Below are 13,538 nucleotides of genomic sequence, written 5' to 3' on the forward strand. Positions count from 1 at the left end.
TTTATTATTTGTCGGCGCGGTGCGGTGAGGTCAGTGGTCGCGCGAGGCGATGTGCGCCTTATCACTAGAGCCATAGGGTCGTAACGACTGTTAGCGCCCGACCTCGGTCTCTGCTGTCTTTGCTCTGCTCTTGCGTCGTTCCTATTTACTATAGGTATGAGATATCAATGTACTCATTCGTATCTCATACGATCGTAATCGTAATATAGGTTGATATCTACATATACCGGGCAACTGTTGAAAAACGTTGTTGGATTACGTTGCAAATTGAAAATAACGACTTGCAGCAGGCATGGCGCGGATATACATATAGGACTGAGTACCTACCTACATAATATTTGTTAAATTATTTTTATTTGTATTGGCATTATAATACCACAGTAGGTGCATTGATAAGTAATTTTCACAAACCATACCTAACTAGTACCTACCTACTTACAGAAAAACCGTCGTCAACGCAGTCGTATGATTAGTCGAGTGGTAAGTGGAAACGTGACTTACCCATATAAGCTTGTTAACTGTTGAGTATTCTTACAGTTGTTGTTTGTCGCATTGTCGTATACTTTAACGCCACGTGACTGCAAAAACATCTTGCATTACCTACATTACAGACTACCAATCCTTTTTGCGTCATTGGTATTGCTCAAATAGGTTCGTGTTGAATAGTTTTCTAACAGTGCGTGTAGATTTATCAAGGGATCGACGCTCGTCCGTCCGGTGTTGTCTTCGCCAGCACAGAGTTGTGCGTGTGTGATGTTATACATCGACACGCGCGCAATCCTCGCTCTTATAGTCCTAGTTTTACGTCCCGAAGTCGCTTGCCATCACTGTGGTATATAGCGTACCCTCGACGACGTTTCGTTGAACAGCTCTCGGCCTCGTTATATTCAATTTACGCTAAACTCGAACCAACTCTCCAGCACATTAGGGGCAGAACTGCCTGACCGTGTTGGGGCGTTAAGAGTGTTTCGGGTCGGGGTAGGATTGAGATCCCCGTCGGCCAAAAGAGTGAAAATTAGGGGTGGGTGAGGCGGGGTGGTGTTCCCTGTAGGTCCGCAAGAGTAGTCGACCCGGTCTCACAACTAGGATTTGCTAAATCCGCTGCTTTTAGACGGAGGCCGTGGAAAAATAAATTCCCCGTAAACTGTGCGATGTTATAGAGAGATGGGACAAAGTGGTATTTATCGCTAAATTGCTTTTGCCAACGGGCTTGCCTGAGCAACAATACGTTTTACATTTCCGGGATTATGCCTACCTAACCTACCTACTAAATTCGTATGTCGTATAAAGTTCATCTAGGGTTTACTTGGTTGCTTTTACTTAAGTAGTTTTAACTTTTAAGCAACAATATGAGATGGTGATAACAGAAATAATGTCGCCCACCTTTGTTTTTGAAGTAAGATTGAGCTAACAAATTTTGCACAAAAATCGATCACAAGTAAAGCAGCAATAATTACACGAAAATCAATAGCCTAAAAATTCAACTTTGAAATTTAAAAAAAATGATTTAAGTCTATTTCTGTAATTAACATTTATTTACGGATCTCCATTTGATGTGTATAATAATATAGTATTTTTAATACCGATCGGCATTGACCATAACATTTCGGTAAAACCTTTCTTGTGTAAAACCGTACCAGAAGCGTGGGTCGTGAACTGGTATAAAAATATATTGCAATGTTTTATACGACTTAACATCATCATTAGCTTAGGTACTGACGCCTCGTTACTGAGGCCTCCTCTATCTCATAAATGAGTGTTAGAGCCTAGACCCACCATGCTGTTTCAATGCGTAGGTAGTACTAACAACTGGGACCAACGTTTCAAGGTGTTCTACAAGGCACAGGATTAGTCCATGAGGTTTAAGATAACCACTAATCGGCACGACCTGGGAGTCGAAAGCAGGTCCTCGTGAACCGCACTAAGCAACCAACGAGAAACAGTTTGTGCTGACTTCAGTGAGGAAAGTCCATTTTAGCTGACTGATCAATTCGGTATACTTAATATTATTTTATGCGGAGCATTCGTAGTGAGCTTATTTCAGAGCATCTTTAAGGTGATGCCTAAAATATGAGAGTACAACGCACTGTACATTGTAGTACCATGGTTATTCAATTTAAGGATTTGTGATAGTGGACATCCCCAATAGTATAGTAGTAGTATAGAATACTGTAATATAGTAGAATAGAGCAGTAGTTAGTAAGTGGTATAGCCTTTTAAACCATAATTGATTTTAAAAGAAATATATAGCACAGTAGAACGTAGAACCTCCCCATATATACCATAAACAGTTGTTTTTCTGTTGGGAGGCCGCGGCCCTAAATAAATAAAAAATTTATACGCTACGTCAACGCACATTGCCCCAAAGTAAGCGTAGCTTGTGTTATGGCTACTGAGATGACTGATGAATATTTTAATGAATAATATACATAAATACTTATAATATACATATAAACACCCAGACACTGAAAAACATATCCCACCAACATTTTCCAGTTTTAGGAATCGAACCCACGGCCTTGGACTCAGACAGCAGGGTCGCTGCAAACTGCGCCAATCGGCCGTCTAAATAACACGCAAACAACTTGGACCAAGCGGTTTAGCGTTCCGGTACTATGCAGCTGAGAAACGAATTAGGAGTGTTGTGTTTATTATAAATGCCACATGTACACCAAACATATTAGCCCGCTGCCATCTTAGACTTCCTCATCATATATCACGGTGAGAATTGAGATAGCATTCAGGGGCTAAAGTGTAGTGAAAAAAACAAAGGATTCTTACTATCTATTTACTGGTCCCGTCTAATGGCTTCGGCCATGGCTAGGCTGATACAGATGAGGGGATTAATATAACTCCCACATCCCCAAAGAGCTCTCTATCACATTATCTGGTAGATAAGTGATGCAGTTTACGAGAGATTGTCAAAAAAAAAAGACCAAAATAATCTAGACAGTGTTTTATATCCACACAGGCCGTAGACGAGCTCTCGTTCTTACGCCAATGCCATTCCGAGGTACGCCCCTGACACACCTTATAAATTGTGTGGCTCAGTATTCGCACACGTGCTTTGTTTTAAACAACATACGGAGCGTAGCATATAAAGTACGTAACGTAAGCAGAAAAACATTTTAGAGTATGCTAAAATATACGACGACGATCCTATATCGATATCAATATCTATTTCGCGTCCCTATAAAATATTTTAAAACAATGCAATTATCTAGGTGGGTATTATTTAGTGATCGATGGTATTATACTATTGTTGCAAATATTTGGTCGAAAACATGTTTTTTATATGAACTTGTTAGTTATACGTGTGATGGTCGATTCTCTCGATGGCATGGGAATTATTAAGAAATCTACACTCATGTATAATGATAAGATAACTCACAAAACAACGAATTTTAAGTAGGTATAATGTCTAATATATAATAAAACGTGATTGCGTTAACGTTTAACTAATATTTAATAAAACGTACTTGCGGTAACGTATAAACAACATACGGAGCGTAGCATATAAAGTACGTAATCGATTACGATCTTCATCCTATAAAGAACTACTTTTCATGATTCAACCATAAGGCGTAGTCAAAGTAATCAAGTAATTTATTACCAAAGCGCAGCCCCCTTATTTAGTTACTGTTCTGACGGTTACTAACTAAGGATAAGGTCCTGTTATGACCGTGCAAAATATTGAATGAGTGAAATTCGCCATCTTCTAAATGACGACCACTCGGCTGGTGGAAAATAGTTATGCTGAAAAAGGTAGCAGATTAATGAAGTTTAAAAGGGAAATTATGACTTATGAATATATGGCGGCCTCCACATTACCAAACTAGATGGCGCTACAAAGATACTGCATCGCGTTCCCGTACTTATAACACTTGTTTAAGTAATTATACAATAATGGAAGTCGCCGGTTAAGTAAGATAAAAGTGAAGCGACCTTGGCATTGCTTTGTAACAAAAAAATTAAAATTTTCGTCTAAAACCCAGCCTTAGATATAATTGTGGTTGTGTACGCTACCCCCCTGTCCATGAAAATTCGGACCGTCCGGCCCGCGCAAAAAGTTTTTGGGATATTTTGTCTCAGAGAAACAAAGAACATTGAAAACAAGTAAATAGCCTTTGATATTTCTTAATTGATTCTACATTGATTTTTCTTTATTTAACATTTAATTTACCCGCCTTAAAATTAAGCTAAACTATATCGAAGCAAAATTTTCTCAAGATCTATTTTGTTGCTAAGCAATTTAAAAATAACACTGCAAATCGTCGGCTTTCGGTTTTGGATTTATAATTTTGTTCACCCTGAACGAGCATATTCACAAAACATTTAGAAAGGATAGGTTATCTGTAAGGTATTTTGCGTAAGTAGACATATATGGCGTAAAACTGCGGTTCGAATTACCAAGGATATTTTTTTCCTTCCGGAAGAGTGCCGAAAACCCGAGCAAGGACACAACGCGAGCAAGATTACGTAAATAATTGTCGTCTACCTCGGCAGTATTCACACAAAAGCATCTGGTAAAAGCCGGTTCGTAACTACAGTACGCTGTAGCGTCTTAAATGACTTCGCACAGAAAGATTGCGATGTCAGGTTCACGGATCCTTGGCCCCCTTTATGGAGTTGTTTTTGGTTCTGTGCTTTTCAAAAATATTGCCTCTTTTTATAGTAGCTTCGTGTGTTATCTATGTAATATAATTCTCATCAGCTGAGTACATATAGTACGTGGCACAAATACTGGCTAAAACAGAAAAATTTTACTATCATTTGTGCTTTTAAAATTCAGCACGTTTATTAAAATGTGTAAATATTCTACACTACCTAGTATTAACTAGGTAGTATAGTATATCTACTAATATATAAGGTTGTTGCCCCATTGTGTTCGAATTATTTGATGACAAGTTATATTCGAAATAACAAGTGAGATTTGGTTTTGCACACAAAGGTTTCCGTACCGAAGTTCAATATGAAACACTACATACTACATAGTGTTAAAATTATTAAGATAGAACACCCTTTTCATCAGCTTCGCAGTAATCCTTAGCAGTTACTTAGTGCCATAATGCTGCACCATAGAGGTCACCCATTGACCACAACGATGCAAACTATCAAACAGCAAAGGCTTAGTAATACCGTTTGCACCCTTAGGGTACACGAACCTAAAAAATCTGTGAAAAAATGACTTTTATAAAGTACTAGTTGCCTTTACTCGCGTTTACGGGTCCTAAGTATCGTAAGGAAATGTTAAGCTTGCCATGCGAGCTTGTCTCCTCTCATAAGTATTTTAATTTGAATTTTTCATTATGTTTGTTTGCTTAGAAATACTTTTATTTCAGGCTTATTTTTACAGAAATGTACTAAAAGCCTTAATTAATTCTGGATAAAAAAGCTTTCTTATTGTGAAAGGAATCTTGAAAAATAAGAAATGTAAATTTAAAAAAAAAGATTTACAACTTTCAAGTTTGGGAATTATCAATCGAAATCGAAATGTTAATATGATTAGACGTGACGTAATAATAATATTACCTACATCAAATTACTGTAACTAATACAACGCAGACAATTTTATTCATAATACATGAGACATTCAAAAAAAGTGGTCTGCGATATCATCAAATTATCAGATAAGTAATATGACGTAAACTGATGAAACAAAATTATGGTCCTGACTAAGATAGGTAGCTGATATACTTTTTTTATTTTACTAACATCAAACCCATCATTTGACACAGAAGTTGGTGCTTATTTATCTATTTATCTATATTCTACTACTGGCTGGAGCCCGCGTTTATTAGGGTTTTTTACGAATTCAATGGGACCGGTTTGTTTTCCTGGGATGCTACTCCCCGTTCTTTTAACTGACTATGCCAAAAATCTAGTTGTTTGGTTGCTTTGTCATCATCAGTCAATGTACATTATCTGTTAGACATATACCTCTCGAGCTTCTTTTTCCGGCCTTTCATATCCAATCGATACCATTAACTTTCCGGAATCGTCGCCAACTCAGTTGGAGGGCATCCTATTATCCGTTGGGCGAGACGTGAACTCCAGACGATGCAGATCTTTCGATGACCTTAAACTGCGGTAAACTGTTACTCTAGCGTTCTGTTCCTGAAGGCAACGCCAGCTACTTTGGCTCTTTCGCGAATAAACCTCAATGAAATTCCAAGCAATCCAATTCAAAGAATAACAGAGCATTAAATGAGAGCAAGTCGCATGCTCTAAAGTCAAAACTTTACATACACTTAGTCATAAATGCAAGTAGTAGCAAAATTTTATTAACATCGTGTCCCAAAAATTGGTCTGGTGACCTAAGAGCTGGCGCTTATTTAGCCCAACGGCTAAGTCAATTCAAACGGGCAATAGCACCAGCATTTTGGGTACCATGCCCATAAGTGAACAGTTAGACGGCTTATATTTATTGTAAATATTAATTTTAGTTTGTAATTATTATTTCCCTAGTAAATAAATAAATACTTCAAAAAAAAAAAAATAGAAGAGCTGATAAGTTCAGCATCACACTTGTCAAATGTCGTGCTAGTTACTTCTTCGAATTGGTTATTTCTGGTACGTTTATGTAGTAGCGTGCAGCAAGGGACGGTTAACTTTACTTTGACGCAAGCACGCGGAGACACGAACGTGAAATTACCAATTTGCTTTGTTTCTCAAGGGAAGGTGGAAGGAGGTAAAAAAGCCTTCTTCAACATTAACATGCAAGTACAAGCATCAAGCACGCACTGATGCAAAAGTATATCTGTGATATGCGAAACTGAAAATGTAGCCAATTACGAATAAATTGTATCTCACATTTGCTATTTGTACTGTATTATAAATGTGAAAAGATCCATAGTGCTTCTTGGGTGAAATTGTGCTCAATTTTACAGTTATAGCGTCGACGTTGTCCACTTTATGAAATCCATAAACGGACCCTCATGAAAAACACTTTATGCTGCTAATCATAATAATGGCTTTTATATATATTATTAATAATTTAACGGAGATATGAAGTAAAATTGATAAAAATTTTCTTCCCATTTCCCGGAGGAAACTTATTGTTTATCGGGATAAAAAGTCTCCTATAACATATAGGAGACTTTTTGTCTTAAATTTTATTTAAATCCGTTCAGTAGTTTGAGTGATAAATACTGAACGGATAGATAGATAGACAGACAGACAGACAGACAGACCGACCGACAGACAAAAATTTAATAAAAATCTGTTTTGGACTCGGTATCGATTATAAAGCATCCCCGCGTCAAAATTAACAAAATATATTGAATGTACAGAAATCTTTCAGTTACAGTTTTATTAAAAGTATAGATGTGAAAGATCCATAGCGCTTCTTCGGTCGAATTGTTCTCAACTTAACAGTTACAGGATGTGCGTCGACGTTGTCCACATTATGAAATCTATAAACGGACCCTCATGAAAAACTAATCATAATAATAGCTTATATATAAAAGATAAAGTGTGTGAGTATGTTCCGTATAGGCTCCGAAACGGCTGGACCGATTTTAATGAAACTCTCAGGGAATCTCCGGATTGACCTGGCGAGTAATCCTGTAAAGTTTGGTGACGATCGGAGCACTCCTATTTTTGAACTGTCAAATACAGCTTTTATTTATTATGATGATATTCTATTGTAGGGTGTACATGGTTGTAGATAATGATTTTCACCCGCTCGCGAAGAGAATAGAAGAGAATGAATACGAAGAGAAATAAATGATTTAATATATTACGAGACTTAAATTAAAAATTTAATGATGTAAGTTTATTGTTTAAATAAAATAAAGCAAAATCTAGCCCGGCGAAGCGGGCTGGGTACGCTAGTAGCTTATAAATATATTTTGCAGCGGAGACAGTATCTAAGTAATGACCCGGTGGAAGTTTGAGAAACAACGTCAGTGGCATGTGACAGAGCTTGTTCGGGGAAGTACCTAATTATAACGCTAAGCAGCATTGCTGTATTCCGGTCCGAAGGGCGTGGTTGTTGGTGTAATTACAGGCGCATGAGGCTTCGCACTTACGCCTCAGGTTGGTGGACACGGGGCTTTTTAAAATTCAAATTCAAAATTCATTTTTTTCAAGTAGTTCTAATTTATACGCACTTTTGAAACGTCAAGTCAGTCTGTTTGTAGTGACTCTACCATTGCTCTTTTCCAACATCATTTTGTAGTTTAAGTTTTTTTTAACAATATTTAGAATTTTTCTTTTTTTATGAGAGATGAGAGCTGAGTGGGAAGTATAGAAAGTGTCCCTTGCCCTGCTCTGCACGGCTAGCATGGGCAGGAGACAATTATATCCCCGGGGGAAAGGATAAAAATTTATCTTCTCCCACAGCTTTATCAACTCTCAGAGCACTGGTGCATACGTGGAAATAATATCCAAATATATGTGATATTAAACGGGGGGTGAAGTTCTCCTATTCCCTTTTCCCGTGCTTCAGAATTATATCCCTTGGGGATATAATCGGGGGATATAATTTTTATCTCCTGCCTATGCTAGCCCTGCTGGGGAGTGACAGTTTGCCCTTACCATCAGGTGGGCCATTCCTGCTGGGGAGTGACAGTTTGCCATCAGGTGGGCTATTTGCTTGGTCCGCCAATTATTAAGACAAAAAAAATAAAGGCAAGAACGCAAGACGCGACGATTCATATCTGTAGTATATTAGGTTTGCATAACTGTAAGATAGTGCAGAAGCACCTGCAATAGACGTTTGAATAATTGATGTCTGTGCATAGTGGAGATTGCTGGGTTTACCTCGGGCGCCGGGCGGCAGATGCGACGCAGCTGGCGTGCATGCTCTTGTTCGTTTTACAGCTGAGAGAACCCTGCACAAGTGCGCACTCCATATCTGTATTACGTAGAACGTGCATTGCCCTTAGTGTAGCTCGAGTCTCGACCTAAGAGTGGACGTCGACAGTGCTATTACTACGAGTATGCACATCAGGTTACGATTATAGTTATCGAGTATCGAAGCCCTATAACGTTAAATGAGGTAAAATGAATCTAATATATTTTTTTTCATTCCGTATTCCTTATTATTGTAATTTTTTTTTCAAAGGAAATAAACATATTTTTATAATGTGCAAATGAAGACTGATCTTGTAAATTAAGATTCCCAATTTGAAGGCCCTCGTTTTAGACAATTTTTAAACATTTTTATTTTCTTTTTCATGTTCGAAAAAATTGAGCTAGCATTTCCTAGTAATTATTCATGAAAGATAATAGTATTAGTAGGTACTGAAATAAGACAATGAAGTGTTAAAAGATGGATAAAGGTTTCTTTACCATTTTAGTAGGAAATCTTAAATTTAAATAAGTTTGTTATTTTTGAAACACTAAGTTTGCTTTCTTCCACTTGCGAGTGGTGCAACCTCGTACTAAAGGTACTGATTAACAGTGAACGCGGACGATTAAACTAATTCCTAACGAAGAACTCTATTGTTCTTTTGTTTTAATTACCATTTCACGTAAGTCAAAAGTTAAACTCAAGTAAATAAACACAACTTTACCTGTTATAAGTTGCTTAAAATGTCTTGTCTAACTAACAAACAACGACAACACTACTCTATCGAGATAACAAGTAATTTCAAAAATAAATTATATACTCGTCAATATACTTTTGTAGTCGTCGATATTACTCCTTTAAATTACAAACAACACACAATCCACATTTCCGTATGTTTTGATACTCACGAAAATTACATGCTGACGGCACACAATGTTAATACTCGTAGCTATAACTAAAAGTACTTACCTACTAATAACTGAGAAAGTGGAGCTGATAAATTATTGGTTTTTTTTATTACGTGCGTTCGGTTTTACTACTGCAGCAGTGGCGTGCACTTCATACAAGCACGAAAGCACTGCATACCCTAAAATTTATATATAACTCGTATAGGAGGAGATTTATTGCCGTTTTATGCAATTCACTGCTGTATGCATACCCTGGTAAGAAACCTAGTGCACGCCACTGTACTGCAGCGATCTTGGCGGAATTCGGTACAGAGATAGCGCCTGGAGACGGACACAGACTTTTCTTTTCACCCCGAAAACTCTTTCGGGAACCGTCCCCGCGGGATTCGAGCACTCGACCTTTTTTACCCATGTACAACTTCATAGCAACAACATTTAACATTGCTTTTATCCTGGAGGATATATCATTTTAGCCTGGAAAAATTATCTATTTTTATTTTTTTGGTTAATTATCTATTACCCAAGAAATACGCGGAAGATGTCGAGGGAGGCTAATGAATATTAAACCATATTAGGTGACGCTATTTATATTTTTCAGTTGTGATTATCCCTAACTAGGACTGAATTGTATGATTTCCCAAAGAATTTTAAGCCACAGCAATAGAATAGAAAATAATCTTAATAACAATACATTAATGAAATATTTGACAGCCGATTGGCGCAGCGGCAGCTACCCAAGCTTTGCTTTCTGAGTCGAAGGCTTTGGGTTCGATTTCCACGACTGGAAAATTTTTGTGTGATGAACATTAATGTTTTTCAGTGTCTGGGCTTATAAGTATTTATATATACTATTCATAAATATATTCATCAGGCATCTTAGTATCCATAACACAAGTTACGTTTAATTTGGGGCTAGATAGCTATGTGTGTTCTTTTAGTATATTTATTTATTCATTAAGATTTCTATGTTCACAGCCCATGAGCACGATTTCAACTTAAAGCTTTCATCCATCCAGTCCTCCAATTTCTTTGCTCTTTTCAAAGGCGACGGTATTCCACTAACCGACAGGTTTCGATTTGCAATTTACGTTAACAGTAAGGAAAAATCCAAGTAGAAAACAAATATCACTGTAGTGCCCTCAGAAATAGATTTGCAGAACGTCACGAGCATTGACAAATACTCTTTGACCATTACACAAGTAATAATGGTTTATCTTCTTTCCTTTGAACTTATTAACCGGGCACTTTTGACTGCGAGGCCCAAATACATATAATTCGGCAAACAGCTGAGATGTAACATCTTGGTGTAAATGCATTTTCCAGCGTTAAAAAACCGTTGCTTTGTCTGTCAGTCAAGATTTATAGATAGGTTAGGTCGGTATAGCAACTCCTAACGGAAGTTAATAAAAAATGCTAGGAATGCCGCCATTTAGTGGCTCCTCAATTGCTCAGTTGCGGTTTCCAATCTTGTCATAACATGTCTGTATATCAATATGTTAGCTTATCTTCACTCCTCCGATTTCATAGATTAACTTTTCGTAAATTTTATTCTTGCAACTCTTTATGAATGGTCTATAGGATATTCTAAGTTTGTTGCTTTTAAATAAAAAAAACAAAAATGCAAGGAGTACAATCTTATGCTTATGGTTTGGCAGACAGAACAGGAAACTAGACTAGCATAGCCATCTTTAATCCAAGTAATTTAATAAACTCCAGTGCTCCGATATTTAACATGATATGCTGTTCCCCGCGGTTTTAACTGCGTCAACGAAGGGTCGCAATGTAATGTTATTTTGAACAATTATATGATGATGGAGGCGATGTAATATATATTAATATTATTATTAATTATATATTAATTGCGCTGCTGTGATTGAGGCGATGTCTATAACAAAAAACGTATCGTCAACTCTAATAGGTGATAACTATTGGTGAATGGTTGATGTACATATGCTTGAGTATCTCCTTAGATTAGGCGTAACTTATTTAGGCACTGACTTGTTCGTCGTTAGTGAAAACGGTCATAAGTAGTAGAAGAAGTTTTGTTTGAGTTAATTCGGTAGAGAACTATCGCCATGCTTACTCCTGCCGCTAAACAGTATTGCTGTTATTCGGTCTAGAGGGTATGGTCGCGGGTGTAATTACAGGCACATGAGACTTAGCACCTGCGCCTTAGGCTGTTGGACACATGGGGGCACTTTGAACAACGTGTTCCTTGCACGCCCCGCGAAGTGTTGCTCTGTGTATAGACGTAAAATCCAATCCGTATTTTAATTTTCACTATCTCCTAAACAATATGTCCAAATAACATGCTGCAAAGGGCGAGATTTATCTAACTAAGGTTTTCATGATAGTAAAATGGTACCGGGAACTTTTATAATAATAAATAAATGCTTTTAATTCAGGCCAAATACCCATATGACAAAAATGACAAAAATTAAAACAAAAATACAAAAATACTGTGAAAATAATACAAAAAAAAAAAAAAACTTTTCTAGATTCATATTTTGTACAAAGTGCATCGTACCTATTTTGGCTTGGTTTACAAATATCACCTATTATTTTATTCCAAAATCTTTTTATGGCTGAAATAATGAGTCTGCTGTTTTTACTACTAGATAAAATAGCTTGAAATAGAAAGTTACTAAAATCTTGGGTTTAGTATACAGAATTTACCGAATACAAACAAACAGACAAACAAATCTTTCCTCTTCATAAAATTTTAGGTATTGACAAGTTGGTAGTGCCTGATATTTTGTAATCTTTATCGAAGATCACAGAGGTCTTTGTTGCTTCGATCTGCGTAACGCATAGTCAACTGAGGAATATTATATTTACAACTTTACAAGGTGTATGAGTGTTGATGTAAATGTAAGATTAGAAACATCTAAGGTCTGACAGAGACGCATAAATAGTCAAATCAAATGTTACCAAATGTATTAATTCACCGTATAACGAAATCCGTCACCCCTACTGCCACCACCGTTTCGTGACGGTAATACCTATTAAGCTTATAGGTAGCACTTATTCGTTTAGCAACTACAGCATACTGCAGTCAATGCATCGAATCCAAGGAAAAAATATCTCGCAATAAACTTGGCATGCTCAAGAAGGTCAAAAGCGACTTCTCACTCGAACAGCTTACCTTATGCTGAGCTAATTCGATCACGCAGCACGCACGAGAGTACTGCAAGTATTTGGGGATAGCACTTTGTCAGAGGGTAAGAAAACACATGGGCAACTAAGAGTTAGTTAACGCAAGATTTCAAGGTTTTGAATATCGCTGCATGTTTGCTTGTTGGGCGATATTCTATAAATTCGAAATTTAAGCGTGTGCTTAAGGCCGTCCGATCCTTTGTCACTCGAATCGTCGTCTTAGCCGAGTTTCGGGCTCACACGAGGCCTCCCTACTTCGAGGCCTTTAGCTCAAACTCATTCCAGCCTGTTTCGAGGCCCACCAACCAGCCCTCAATATGTGAAACTCATACGATTGCTAGTTATATTAAGTCCGCAAACTGTCCTTAAGAACTATTCAAAAAAATTCACGTCCCCTTTTTAATAGCGAATCGCGAACCATCGTAAGGGTCGGCACCGTTACGTAGTTGACATCCATGGACACGTACGAAGCGGAATGCTTCCTCTTTTCTTATACTCACTGCAAGTATCTGGAACACCCTTCCGGCTTCCGGTTTTCCGTCACGTACTTATGTAATGTGCATTCCATTAAATCAAGAGTAAATAGACAACTTATTTGTATTGGTCTATGCTTTAGTTTTTCATTCATCACTTACTATTAGGTTTGATTGCAGTTAAGCGCTAATCTTAATATTAAA

General features: G+C 37.3%; 1 protein-coding gene across 2 annotated transcripts in view; it reads left to right on the forward strand.

Moving 5' to 3' along the window:
* The window catches only part of LOC120635737 (zinc finger protein 91-like), a 55,750-nt gene that overhangs the window by 341 nt on the left and 41,871 nt on the right, over positions 1–13,538 (forward strand). The window lies entirely within an intron of this gene.

Source organism: Pararge aegeria, chromosome 3 (genome assembly GCF_905163445.1).
Source record: "Pararge aegeria chromosome 3, ilParAegt1.1, whole genome shotgun sequence".
Taxonomy (NCBI): Eukaryota; Metazoa; Arthropoda; class Insecta; order Lepidoptera; family Nymphalidae; genus Pararge; species Pararge aegeria.